The sequence below is a fragment of the Osmia bicornis genome, chromosome 6 (assembly GCF_907164935.1).
Source record: "Osmia bicornis bicornis chromosome 6, iOsmBic2.1, whole genome shotgun sequence".
NCBI classification, from domain to species: domain Eukaryota; kingdom Metazoa; phylum Arthropoda; class Insecta; order Hymenoptera; family Megachilidae; genus Osmia; species Osmia bicornis.
Window position 1 is genome coordinate 3,924,644 of NC_060221.1, and position 12,243 is coordinate 3,936,886.

Sequence of the window (12,243 nt, forward strand, 5' to 3'; positions counted from 1 at the left end):
ATTTTATTAAAGGTACGTATATGAGGACTTGCAAATATGTAGCTCAAAAATATGTGACGCTAATGATTTATCGTATATTTTTATAAATATTTTCAATACAATAGTATTATTATGAGGTGGGTTTTCTAAGTGAGATTATAAAGATAATTGATATATATAAATAAAAGTACATGATATTGTTGTTTATCAATACTGCTATTACAACACTTACCAACGAGGCCTCTTGGTCTAGGGGTATGATTCCTGCTTTGGGTGCAGGAGGTCCCGGGTTCAAATCCCGGAGGGGCCCAATTTTTTTATTTATGAAACACATTTCTCACATTTATTCTATTACATAATGTAAAACATTTTGTTACATCCATTTCATCTCATTCAACTTTTCCATTCAAAATGAATTTGCTAAAATGTCGGCTATACGTAATCGAAGTATAAATAGCTTATTATTTTTAAAGGAATGTGCTTTCATATATATAGTAATATTGATATTTAAATTTATAGTTCCTGAAGCATTAATTTGCCCGATGCTATTTTAATGTTGAACATTTATTAATAACCTAAAGCATTCATTACGTTTACAGAATGAAATGTGTTAAAAATATCAAAACCCTTCTCGCATAATAATAAATACAAATATAACAGTAGTATTTTCCTTAGGAATTCGTATCATCAATTTTAGAAAATTAATAACGTATGTTAACAAAGTAGTACTGATAAACTAATCGGCTGTTCTAAGCAGCACGGTTCAAATTACGCGCGGTATATATTCCTACTCCCGAGAAAGTTAAGATGGCGTCGGTGAGCCTAGTGCGCATGCACGAGTTCCTCAATGGTCGGGCAAAAACACAGCTGGTCTATGATCTCCGAAGCAAGCTGACGGTCGAACGTTATCAATGTGATTTTCGTGAAATTCTTGCCGATCTACCGGTCAGATCGTGAGGTCAAGGCGGACGTGTGCGAAAATTCGTTTAGTGCTCGGCTCTTAGTGTTAGTGAGTGTGTTTAGATGTATGCAAAACTCGTTAATCGCGGTGTCACCACGAGGATTTTTCACTGCCCTGGATACAAAGGAGTTTCGTGAGGTGCTTCAAGCGTCCTTTCGGTAAGTTTACGACAGCATCTATTTAAGCATTCGTTGCATCTCGCTCTCTCGTATCGTGTACGTTCGAAAACATTCAATTTATTCTCAAAGTCAAGTGACCTTTTTCGAATCTTCCTGAAACAAACGTCTACATTTCGTGTCCGTGAAATTACCCACACTTCTACTTTTCAAGATCAGAATTCAAAACGAAAAACACGAATCTCTAGACGCTTCTCCGAGCGACGAATGTTTCGTGCTATTCGCGTACACGGCGTATATTTTTCAAGCGAAGAAAAAAAAAAACTCCCCGGAAGTGTGTTGTGCAGCATCTTCAGAAATAGGTCAGAAGAAACTTTTCGTAATCCGGTTGCGAGATTCCGTACAGGTATCGCCTGTTGAGAAAGAGATTCTTATCGTTCGTTATCTTTTGTTGTCTCCTCCTGCATACGAAACCCCTCGAACTCGAGTGAACCGCGTTTTGTTATCTCGCGCACGGTTCTCCCTTAGATTTATATCTTCTTTACGCAGTGTGTGCGTTTGCACGTATTCGTGGTAAACACAGGGAACGGAAACTCTCCCGTGTCACAGCCATCCTCGAGACAAGAGAGAGGTATACGTATCTTCACAAAATTCGAATGTTTTCGCACGTCAACGGTATCTCGTTCACCTCTCTCCCGCTGTTTACACGCAAAAACACAGCTGTGCCGTAATTCCACATGGATAAGATTATCGTAGTACTGTCGTTATCTATACATCGAGGTCTTGAACCTCGGCGTCTGTAAGACTATTTTTATATCCGCTCCGTTCTCTGTCACCGCGGCGGATCACCGGGTAAGAGGAATCCGGCTGTATCGTCGGTCGTCTGGTACAGTCCTTAGGACTCTGACCTTGCCCTATGCAAAACGATATCCAAGGCGTTCAACGGTGCTTTTAATCGGTCTACCAATTAACAAACTGACAACTCGATGTGGCGGCTTAATTAGTTGACTAGTACCAGGCCGGTTAACCGTTGCGTCCTGCTATTGTTAAAAACGCGAGCCATCTTTTCTCTTTGTCGTGCTTCACAATTTTACAATTTACCTATCCCAATTTTTTAACATAGGGAAAAATCCGAGTTTTTCTATATGTACGAATCGGTATAGAATAATCTAGAATTTCCGGATTCTAACCTCAAAATTCAAATTTCGCGGGAAACGTGTATCCTCAGTGCCAGTGTTATTATTTAAATTTTTTTGTAAATTAGAAGAGTTGTAGCGTCATATTCTATACATTTTCAATGTTACTGAGGTTTTTCAATGTATTTTTTGTAATTAACGGTAGGATAACGGCCTCTTCCGTCGGCCACGCTGCGACAAAGTGCAGTACACCTTCGCATATGGGAAGGTAGCATATGATCGTCGATATTAGGAACAAAGGATGTCGCGTTCTTTTTCGAGAGGTTAATTTTCAGCAGCCAGCTGTTACCACTCGATACGGTACCGGTAACCTGTCGTTAAAAATGCGTGTCCGTTCAACGTGCAAGGTTGAGGTTCAGGTTTCACGGTGCGTTAGCTCATGAATCCTGTAGATGAAGTACAGAGAGATTTTATTCGCAACGGTCCGTCATGGTTCTAGTAACACGGAAAAGGGAGAAGGTCAAGTTCTTCCGTTTCCGGCTAATAGTAAGCGTCGCTACTATTGGCGCGAATCGGTCGGTAACAAAATATAATTTAGAAAGAAAAATTGCGGTGTTAGGTCTGAGAAAATTTATCAGAAACTTTTATGAATTCCACGGTGTACGTGCATCGTGGGAAGACGTCGCCTCGACTTGCGATTTAGTAATCAAACTCGTCGAAACTTTCGACGTCTCTGACACCATTGAAACTGAAAGTCACGTATACCTATGCCTGAACAATTCTTTCATTATCGTGTCGTGTATTTCTTCATTATGTAATGTATTTTCGTAAAGAGTGTGCAGAAATATTTGTTTTGCCAAGCTAATAAAGCAGACTTGGGAATTTTTCTCTTTGCGATTTATGTACAACATCAATCATAGTGTCCGTTCGTCTAGGGAAAAAGCACTGACTTTGGAGTCCAAGTTTAACCGCAGCAAATATCATAAATCTAATTATTTAATAAAAGCGTTAAAGTAATTAACATAATCATCTGATAAAAGCTTTCGAATATTCAATAATTTAGAATTTGAATAATTTATTTGAAATTATAAAATACACTAGACGAACGGACACTATGATTGATATTGTACAGCACCGAGCAATGTAGCCTTCCCTAGGGAAAATGGCGCTCTAGGGAAAAATCCTACTAATAAGAATAAGTATAAATATTATAATATTTAAAATTACAAAATTATATTAACTTTTTCTAATATCTTCAGAATTAGGATTCTGAAAATTCTTTCTTTCCGCCATATTCCCTAGGGGAGGCTACATTGCTCGGAACTGTACATACTGTATAAAGGTCCGCGGTATTTATGAAAGGGAATAGAAGAAACGACTAAGCTAATTCCAGTGTGGTGCGTGGTCAGCATTAATCGAGACAAGCTCGAAATACCGCCATTGTCATTGTATTTGCGATGACTTTCACGACAGGCCGTTATGCTCGAGAAAATTAGACGTAGCTCTTATTTTTTTACGCTCAGTTTGATGGTCATACGACGTCGCTTTCGCAGAAGTAACAATTGTTAATTGACTGATTGCTATATTTAAAAAAAATATCAAAACCAAAGTTGTCTCGACAAAACGAAACTTTGTCAATATTATTAGAAAATAATTCTCGTTTCATAAGCATCGCTTCTCGAAGCTTTCAACGATTGCTGAACGATACAAATTAATCAGTGTATCAGTATGATGACGATGCAAACATGGCCTCATTGTGTTTCAGAGATAGCGAGAATTTGACCTGATTCTCGTGTTGAAAAATTGAGGATAGTAGATTGTCATACGTGGTATGTAAAGAAAGTAATGAGATTGACTTCTTCAAAATTCTCATTGTTAACTTCCCTCCAGGATCTCGCCTTGTTGCATATCAAATGGACGATTAGGAAACATGTAGATTATAACCCGATTTCGTGACATAAAAGTGTTACAAAATAACGCTTAAACGTTGGGATAAATTTTTATAAATATCATGTTGTATAATCAATAAAAATTTCTAACAATCCAATCGCGAGGGAGCAATTGTCCAGCGGTATTGATCAAAGTAGAACCAATAAAGACACAAGCATTTTATTATTGGTATCGATTCACTTCGAATAATATTTGTATCTAGAACGTTCGTTTTGAAAGGACAGGATAACCGTTCGTATGTTACGCGTCCGCCTCCTTTCACAAAGCGCTCGAACGCCTACTCGCCTTCAGGATAATCCATCTTCCCGTGAAAAAACGATCGCCAGGGATCAACGCCGGTATAGAGAAAGAATTTCAAGGGCTTCGTTCTTTTACGGGAAACTTTTCCTTTCACAAAGTCGCGTTTCGATCGACCACTAAGAAATAGTGATTTCTGGACACTGATTGCACCTGTAACATCAACAAGAAACCATAGAGTAATTTGAGCCTGGCTTAAAAAAAAATATAAACAATCGGTAGAAATGTTGTTTGCTAATTAATAGAATGTTAGGATCCTAGGATGTTACTAGCCGCCATTTTCATAGTTTAATTATGATTTAATTTTGGCTCTGATTAGCAATTAATCAATGATTACGTCCCACAATCCCGACGTAATGCTTCGAAAATTCAATATCCGTTTACTGATCAGCGTTGCCGGTGGAAAAGCTGCAACTCAATTTCCCAGGTAATATACCTGAAATTTCCCCGCGAAAGCAGTTCTGCTAATTATAATTCCTCCGGATAGTTTGCTTCGATTATCGTAAACAATTTCATCGTAGTTTGCAAAAACCGATTTGTTCCTCGGATGCAGTTTCCCATCGCTGCGTTAAAATACGAATTGGAGTCGGTTCTTTTCTATCAGTTCAGAATTATCAACAAAAGAATCAGAGTCATGAATTAGGTGATCGAAATAAATGATTATCGAGTACTGAATACTTGCTTCACGGACGACTACACTTCGCGTTATTCCTTAGAATAGAATAAACGATTTCAGGCAAAGCTACGCCTAAAAATATTCTATAGGCGTATATTTAACACTCGATTGCACCGGGGCTATTCATGCTCTTCCACTGTCGTTCGCTGCTGTGCCAGGCAAAGAAATCAGTTATTCACCAAGGAATATTTATTACGAGTCGACGATGGTGAATTGTCTGCTGGTACCTTCTCGGTTTTAGTACTAGAACAATTTCCTTTATGGCTGGAAAGAAATTTTATGGAGTGTTTCCAAGTTGGGCAAAACAAACCGTTCGAAGAAGAATAAAATTCTCTTTGTTTGAAAAAGAAAAAAGATAAAGAAAATTTGTAGGAACAGAAGGCACGTTAAATTCAGGTATTAATATGTTAATGGAAAATTTCATGTGCACACTATTTCGTAAGCAGCACCAGTTGTTCCATTGTTAACAAAGCAAAAATAAATTCTCCGCGACACAGGAAACGTTTGTCTTCTGTCAGCCCGTGGTAATTCTTATCCATCGACGTGTTCTTTGCTTGGGAAAAATTCCGGATAAATTGCTCGGCAATCGTACGGAAACATTCCTGTTCCAGATCCACGCGTGTAGCTATCTGCTGGAAGCATTATAAACCGTTGCATCATGCTCCATGATATCCACCTAAGCTTCATATCCTAGCCTCGATTCAGTTAATTAGTTGTGATTAACCAGAAGACAATCTGAACTAGGTCTAACTCCTCTTTTGTGTCTTTGAACGATTCGAATCGGTTCGTTATTATTTCTTACATGAATAGACAGTGTTAATATTTATTTAGAGATAAGAATCAGGTGTGAATCTTCTTAATTACTATTTTAAATTTGAATATTTTCCCGCGCATCTGTATTTGAAAAATGGCACGAGAAATATTTCAAAATTAATTATAACTCTATGGTATAACATCTTTGTTCCAGATGTCATCGCAATATCATTCTCAAAGAGATGTCCGAAACAGTTACCACTGAATGTTGTTCAAATGACATGACCACCTGTCGTATTTACCTGTTACGGTGGTATGTACGCGTGCTATGTAACACGCACGCGGCGAAAGTACAAGTTCGCCATAATTGCCGATTTCCCCATTCCATCGTGAAAGGAGGCTAAGGTCGATCGGTTATTGAATCGATCCAGGAGAGTGTCCCGTAATTTTCTTTTCACGATTCTTCGTAAACCAGCAACGTTTGCGTAACAGCTGACGCTTTCGGATCGTCGTCTTACCAGACGACCATTCGTTCGCGTCCAAACATTTCATTAGCTTCTGAATTGATTACAACTGTTTGCGTTCGGTGATTTCTCGTTCTTAGAAAGGACCTTATCGTTTCTGAGAAAGTCTGATAGATACATTGTATGCGTATTACAAAGAAGGTCAGTCAAAAATACTCATCTTTGTTTAACGTTTATCAGGACTTCAAAGAAGATGGTACAAAATCCATATTTAAACAGCTGAAAAGCACTTTCACAGGTCAGTTTTTAATCTATTAATCTTTAATCGTGTGACTATTATATGAGAGTTAATTATTAAATATTATAAAATTTAGTAGGTAATTGATAAGTACAAATAAACAGAGTAATTCAAATTTTCCCGCGTGGGCGTTTAGTCGCAAATGGTGGTCCGCCATAGGTCTATATATTTGAGGCCTCCTCCCACCCATCGTCATTCTCCTCCGCGGCGCCGAAGGGGAAGGACGGGCGCCCAGGAGATCACCATTTTTCCTGGGAAAGCCTGATCTACTTTCGGTGGATCTGTAGGGATTTAGGGCTTAATTAATTAAAATTAGGGTTTGTATTCTTCTCGTGTCGCTAATCTCTTGGTAAAAATCTCTTCGGTTCCACGCGAAGAACCTCGTAAACGAATAGAAAACTCACGATGACGGTATTTAAAGTCGATCAGCAATTCTGTTAGTGAAAGTTCACCGGTTACCGTAATCTCGTGTTTTCTCTTGGCAATCGAATGCACGTAGGTCGAGGTTGAGGATAATTTATCGAGACTCGGTAGGTTAACGATGCGAGAATCGATATGCCCAGAACAGAAGGGAAATAATGATAGAAAAATCAGAATTGGAAAATTGCTGTTGCTGAAGCTTGCCCTATTTTCAAGCCATAATCGTTTGTACATACACGCTAACTTCTCGTACATTTGCTGGGATGGTGGCAATAAAATGGTAACTGGTAACCGTGGAATGGGCTGAAAATGGACGAACAGCTAATGTGGTCGTCATTAAGCGAGATATATTACGGTACCATTGGTAAGAATAACAGTGACATAATTTAAGAGCATTTGCTGCGAATTGAAAGAAAATTGATGAACCCATAGAGAAGCTTAGAATATTGAAAATAAAAAAAAAGGAAATTCTATGGTACTATTAATTATAATTAAAATACAATTTCATATCGAAGCAATGAAAATAAATTATTTTTCCAAAGCATTTCAATCTAGAAGATATACAACGTTTCATGTTTGCCAATCCTCTGTAAAAATAAAAATTAGGTCAAAGCAACATTCATTGCATAATCACCATTTCTTCACTCTTGAGTGATACGTCAGTTTCTAAGGAGATCTGATTCACATCTACCCAGTTATGAATTATATTATCGCACACATAAGAATACGTCTAATAGAAAAGTTTATTTAGTTATCATAGAAAGTAATTGATTAGATTGATTTAATTTATGAAATTTTTCATTGATCGTTACGTTCCTCTGGAAGACTATTTACGTGGGTACACGTATGGTTACACAGTCAGAATAAGCAATGGTTGATCACATTCCATCAAAGCTTCTTTCTTTTTCTCAATCGACCTATGAAGGAGAAATGTCGTTTGTCCGGCAGGGTGGTATGTCGTTTTAAAAATAAGTCGAGCCGTCGTGAAAGAAAAAGAATCAAAAGGCCTCCCACGTAACAGTACCAACAAGAATCTCAGCTTCTCTATTGTATACACACGTGTGAGGTACGTGGCACCCACGCATCGTTACGACCTCCTATCTCCTTCGAACGTAGCAACTTTTTTTCAATCTCTTAAAATCATTATTTTTAACTCTTTGATTGCACCCTGTATCCTGTAAACCAAGGGTGCTAAGTAAGCTAGACTAGTGTAATCACAGAATGTACCGCTTTATTAAATTTTTCAATCTTCTGACTTGGTTCAGTTAATATTTTTCAATCGAAACAGCATGGCTTGATCGCTTAATATTCGATGTAGATAGATCACAGTTTTAGTTAATTGGAGCAAGGCAGAGATGTTTCAAAGTGATTAATTCGAACAGTTTGCGGATGGTGTGGTAAAATATTGATCGTTTCCGATGAATCTGCTAGCGAAGCGATAGATAAGCCTTTATGTGCTTTCATTGTTTACGATTTTCCACGAACCAGCCTTTAATACAAGACATTTATTTGTATTCAAACGCGAACGGGCATTTATCTCCTTACAATAGAAGAAATTGATTACAGTAATTAACGAGGACAAAGGGAGGCTGAAATTATTGATGCTATATCGAAGGGCTGTTAACGATCAGACTTTTCTATTTTCTATCGATTTTTATTTTAATTGGTTTTAATTACGTTAACAAACTAATAAATCAATATTATCAGCTTATAAGCGAGGATACGTTTTATCGGAGTAATTTATAGAAAACCCGATGAACTTTCACGCGGTGATTAATTACTTCAGTCTGTCGATAAACTGAGCTTCATTAACAAAGTTTTATCCGTAATCTGTACGAATGAAATAAGTAAACCTTCTCGATTCATGGAAAAAAGTAACGAAAGCTTTGTCTTTCCGCGAAATGTTTACCGAGGTTACAGCTTCGTAGGCGTGAAAGTTGTTGTCAATTAAGGATTCTCGTGCTAATTAAAACGTAATACCAGTTCTACGCTGTTAGAGCGAACGACTTAAGAATTAATTAGAAATTTTCATTCACGATATAAATAAAGTATTATTGTATAGGTGTTACATACGCTGCATTATTCAATACCTTTAATGCAATTCAAATTTTTCCGTGTCAACGCTTATACGCATGCGCTGAGGAGCGATAACCTATATATATGGGAAGCCCCTTCTCTACGTCCTCATTCTTTTCGGGACCGCCGAAGAGAAGGGATGGGACCTCTGGGGAGGGGGCATTCCCATTTTCTTTGTAGAAGACTATCATGCTCGGTACTGTACATTCTAAAGAAATGAAATACAAGTGTTATCTTTTTATTCCAAACTATTGAACTGTTATCAATTGTTATCAGGCAACATAAAAAACATCTGTTTCTTTGTATGAAAAACATATGTTTTTCATATTTGATAGAAGACAAAAGACACATCAGCATTTGTATAAATGTTATTAAACGAATACTTTGTTACAGACTCTGTTTTACATAATACTGTAAATTCTTAGTATCACAGTCTTTCTTGAAATAAATATCTGAAAGAAAAAAAATTATTGGATAATAAAATTAAGTAGCGTTATGATCCATGTTATAATTGGGAGAAGAAAAAAAAATTATTTGCCAATCGTGTTTGTATCCGGTGATGGGTAGCCAACTACGTAAATGAAAACAGTATTTTCGTTGAATTGACGTCGGATACGATAAGCCGGTTGTGGCAGTGTTCGAACACCGGCTATAAAGCATTATAAGGTTGGCAGAGCGAGCCGCATAATTTCGCCTGGCACCGCGAGACATTGCGATCAGGAATTAGCATTGTACAGAGCGAGTTTTGGCACCGGTCCAAAGGCACCGAAAACCCTTGATGGGGTGCACCTACCGGTGAAAGAAGCCGAATAAAAAGTTTGATATCGCGTTATCAAACCTCCAGCTGGGTAGGTCTTGGTACACTTACAATTATTAAGTGTACGCAAGAGCACCCTGTTCCCTTTTCATAATGCTAATTTGAAGTAGAGGCTAATGAACGGGAATTTTGCCGAGGACCGAGATAAATATTTTTTCTTTTATTCCTTTATGCCTAGCTGCGAATCATCGACCTCGTCATCGTGATTCAATGATCGCTTTACAGTTATTTCCTTCGCTTATTTCGGTAGGTCCGTGTTGCTCACCTTAAGAAACGCGTTCTCCGGATTCATTTGCTATGAATCAGGTATCCGGATGCGATGTTTGAAGAAGGCACTTGAAATTATAGAACGTACCGAAGGTTTTACCAGCGTCTAACCGGTGACTGATTAGGTGCATCTGTTGAACAGATGAGATGAAACTAATCATGTTTAATCCTGTTCTGCGTTCCTAATTCCAGATCAGTAGTTTGTAAAAGTTAACGAGATTAATGCGTGGACGAAGTAGATTGCGCCATGGTTTTTATCGCACGGCTAACGATCGTGGAAAGAACCGAACGAGATTTTCCTCTGTGCTCCATTAATTAATCTCCTTTTTTGTCCTCTCTCTCTCTTCGTATCGACTGTAACAAGTCACGTTGTCGATATGTTGTAAAAAAAAAAAGGAGAGAAAAAAACGCGATTGTTTCCCAGCTCTTTCGCGTTCAGCTTCTATCGTAATTTTCTTCGATAGCTCTGTTGTTTTGTCGTCGACCGTGAAAAAGTATCAAGCAAGAACAATCGGACACACGTGTAGCAATTTGTGACTTCTAAATAATAGAAGTTTCGCTGATTTATTTAGGGTAATGTTCTTTGTAATCAACCCTCGGACGGCGGACCATGGAGAGAGACCACACTCCGCCGTTTAAGGGTTTAATTTTATGAATTAAAAACGTTTCGCTAGACATTGCGATTGGAGTAATCAAATTTGCATTCGACAAGCAACAATTGTCGATCGTTACGGAAACATTAGGGAGACCTTTATCCAATTTCAATAGACTTGAATTATGGCTGTTTTCCCGTTCAAAGGCAATCTAAGCCGCTTAAACTGCTCGAGATTCAACCCGAACAGAACAGATCCACCTTTTCTCGCAAAAGTCGAACGGTTCTTTTGTCGTCTTCCTACCTGTGCTCGATTCGCAAATTCACCAGAAAAGCGAGGGAGATTTCTGGAGAAAATTTCACAGCTTACCTTTAGAATCTTTGAGTTATGCAAAAATTATATAGCTATCAAATTTGGAATTAATAATATTCTAAAGGGGTAGCATTGGAAAATTCTATGATAGCTTTGAAAAATATTCGGAATTTAAAAAGAAATCTATATAAACTTTGAACGACGTAGGATAAGCGTCGGGATTCATTGAAATCATTGGATCTTGTTCACATCCGTCGCGGCTGATCCACATTAGCAACGAGAACGGTTCTTGTTCAGCCGCTAATGAAGAGATTTCAGTAACCCGTGTAATTGTGAGCCACTCGGGTACGAGTTTCTCAAGGAAACGATTTATATTTAGAGAGGCATCGAGCGAATCGTTCGCTCATTCCTGAACACAGCGATTCAGTTCATGTACATTAAACACTCGGACGGTGGTTTAATTAGTCGTAAAAGTAGCATGAAAATCCTTCGTAGACATTCGTAAGTGATAATCTTTCGAAAAATTCTGTTTGGAAGTTAGAAATTTTATTTAATTAACAAGTAGAACCATTTATAGTTTGCTCTCTTGCGTAATTAAATGTTGGCCTGATTATGGTCGTCGCGTTAAAGGAAACTATTCGTGAAAAGTGTCTTAACGACATTATCTTCTAGGATTATCCAGGTATTCAGAAGAATCGGATAGAAGTTATTTCGCGTAAATAGTTCCTCATTTGACACGTTTATGTAACTAAAAAGATTGTCGTTCGCGATGTCTCACGGATTTTCGCTGACGTTTCGTACTTCCTTACACGATTCAATGTCACGTTGCTCGTCTTCGTTATATCATCAAATTGAATTATTATATTACGGTCGCTTACGTTCACTTGATCCTTTAATGTTTGCGCAAAAATTACCTTTTCTTAGCGGGATGAAGAATAATCATTTGATGTATATTTATAACATGTTGGATAAATGTATGGAATTTTATCAAATTTGCAACAAGAAGAAACGAGATGAAATTCCATAGAAAGAAAGAAAAATCTTCTTTCACTTCTATCATATGTAAATCATTTAAAATTCTGAATCATCTGAAATATAATATTGACATATGTATGATATATTTCATAC

General features: G+C 37.7%; 1 protein-coding gene and 1 non-coding gene across 3 annotated transcripts in view; both read left to right on the forward strand.

The window, feature by feature from the left end:
• The first annotated feature begins 217 nt into the window (after positions 1-217).
• On the forward strand, positions 218-289 carry Trnap-ugg. The gene has a single exon. It is a non-coding gene; the product is annotated as a tRNA-Pro (tRNA).
• A 490-nt stretch (positions 290-779) lies between these two features.
• Positions 780-12,243, forward strand: part of LOC114874601 (solute carrier organic anion transporter family member 3A1) — a 31,031-nt gene continuing 19,567 nt past the window's right edge. Inside the window, exon 1 of one of the 2 annotated variants that reach the window (XM_029184033.2) lies at positions 780-1,098. The gene's annotated coding sequence lies outside the window, so the exon portion shown is untranslated. The remainder of the gene's footprint in view (positions 1,099-12,243) is intronic. The other variant, XM_029184032.2, reaches the window with a different exon arrangement.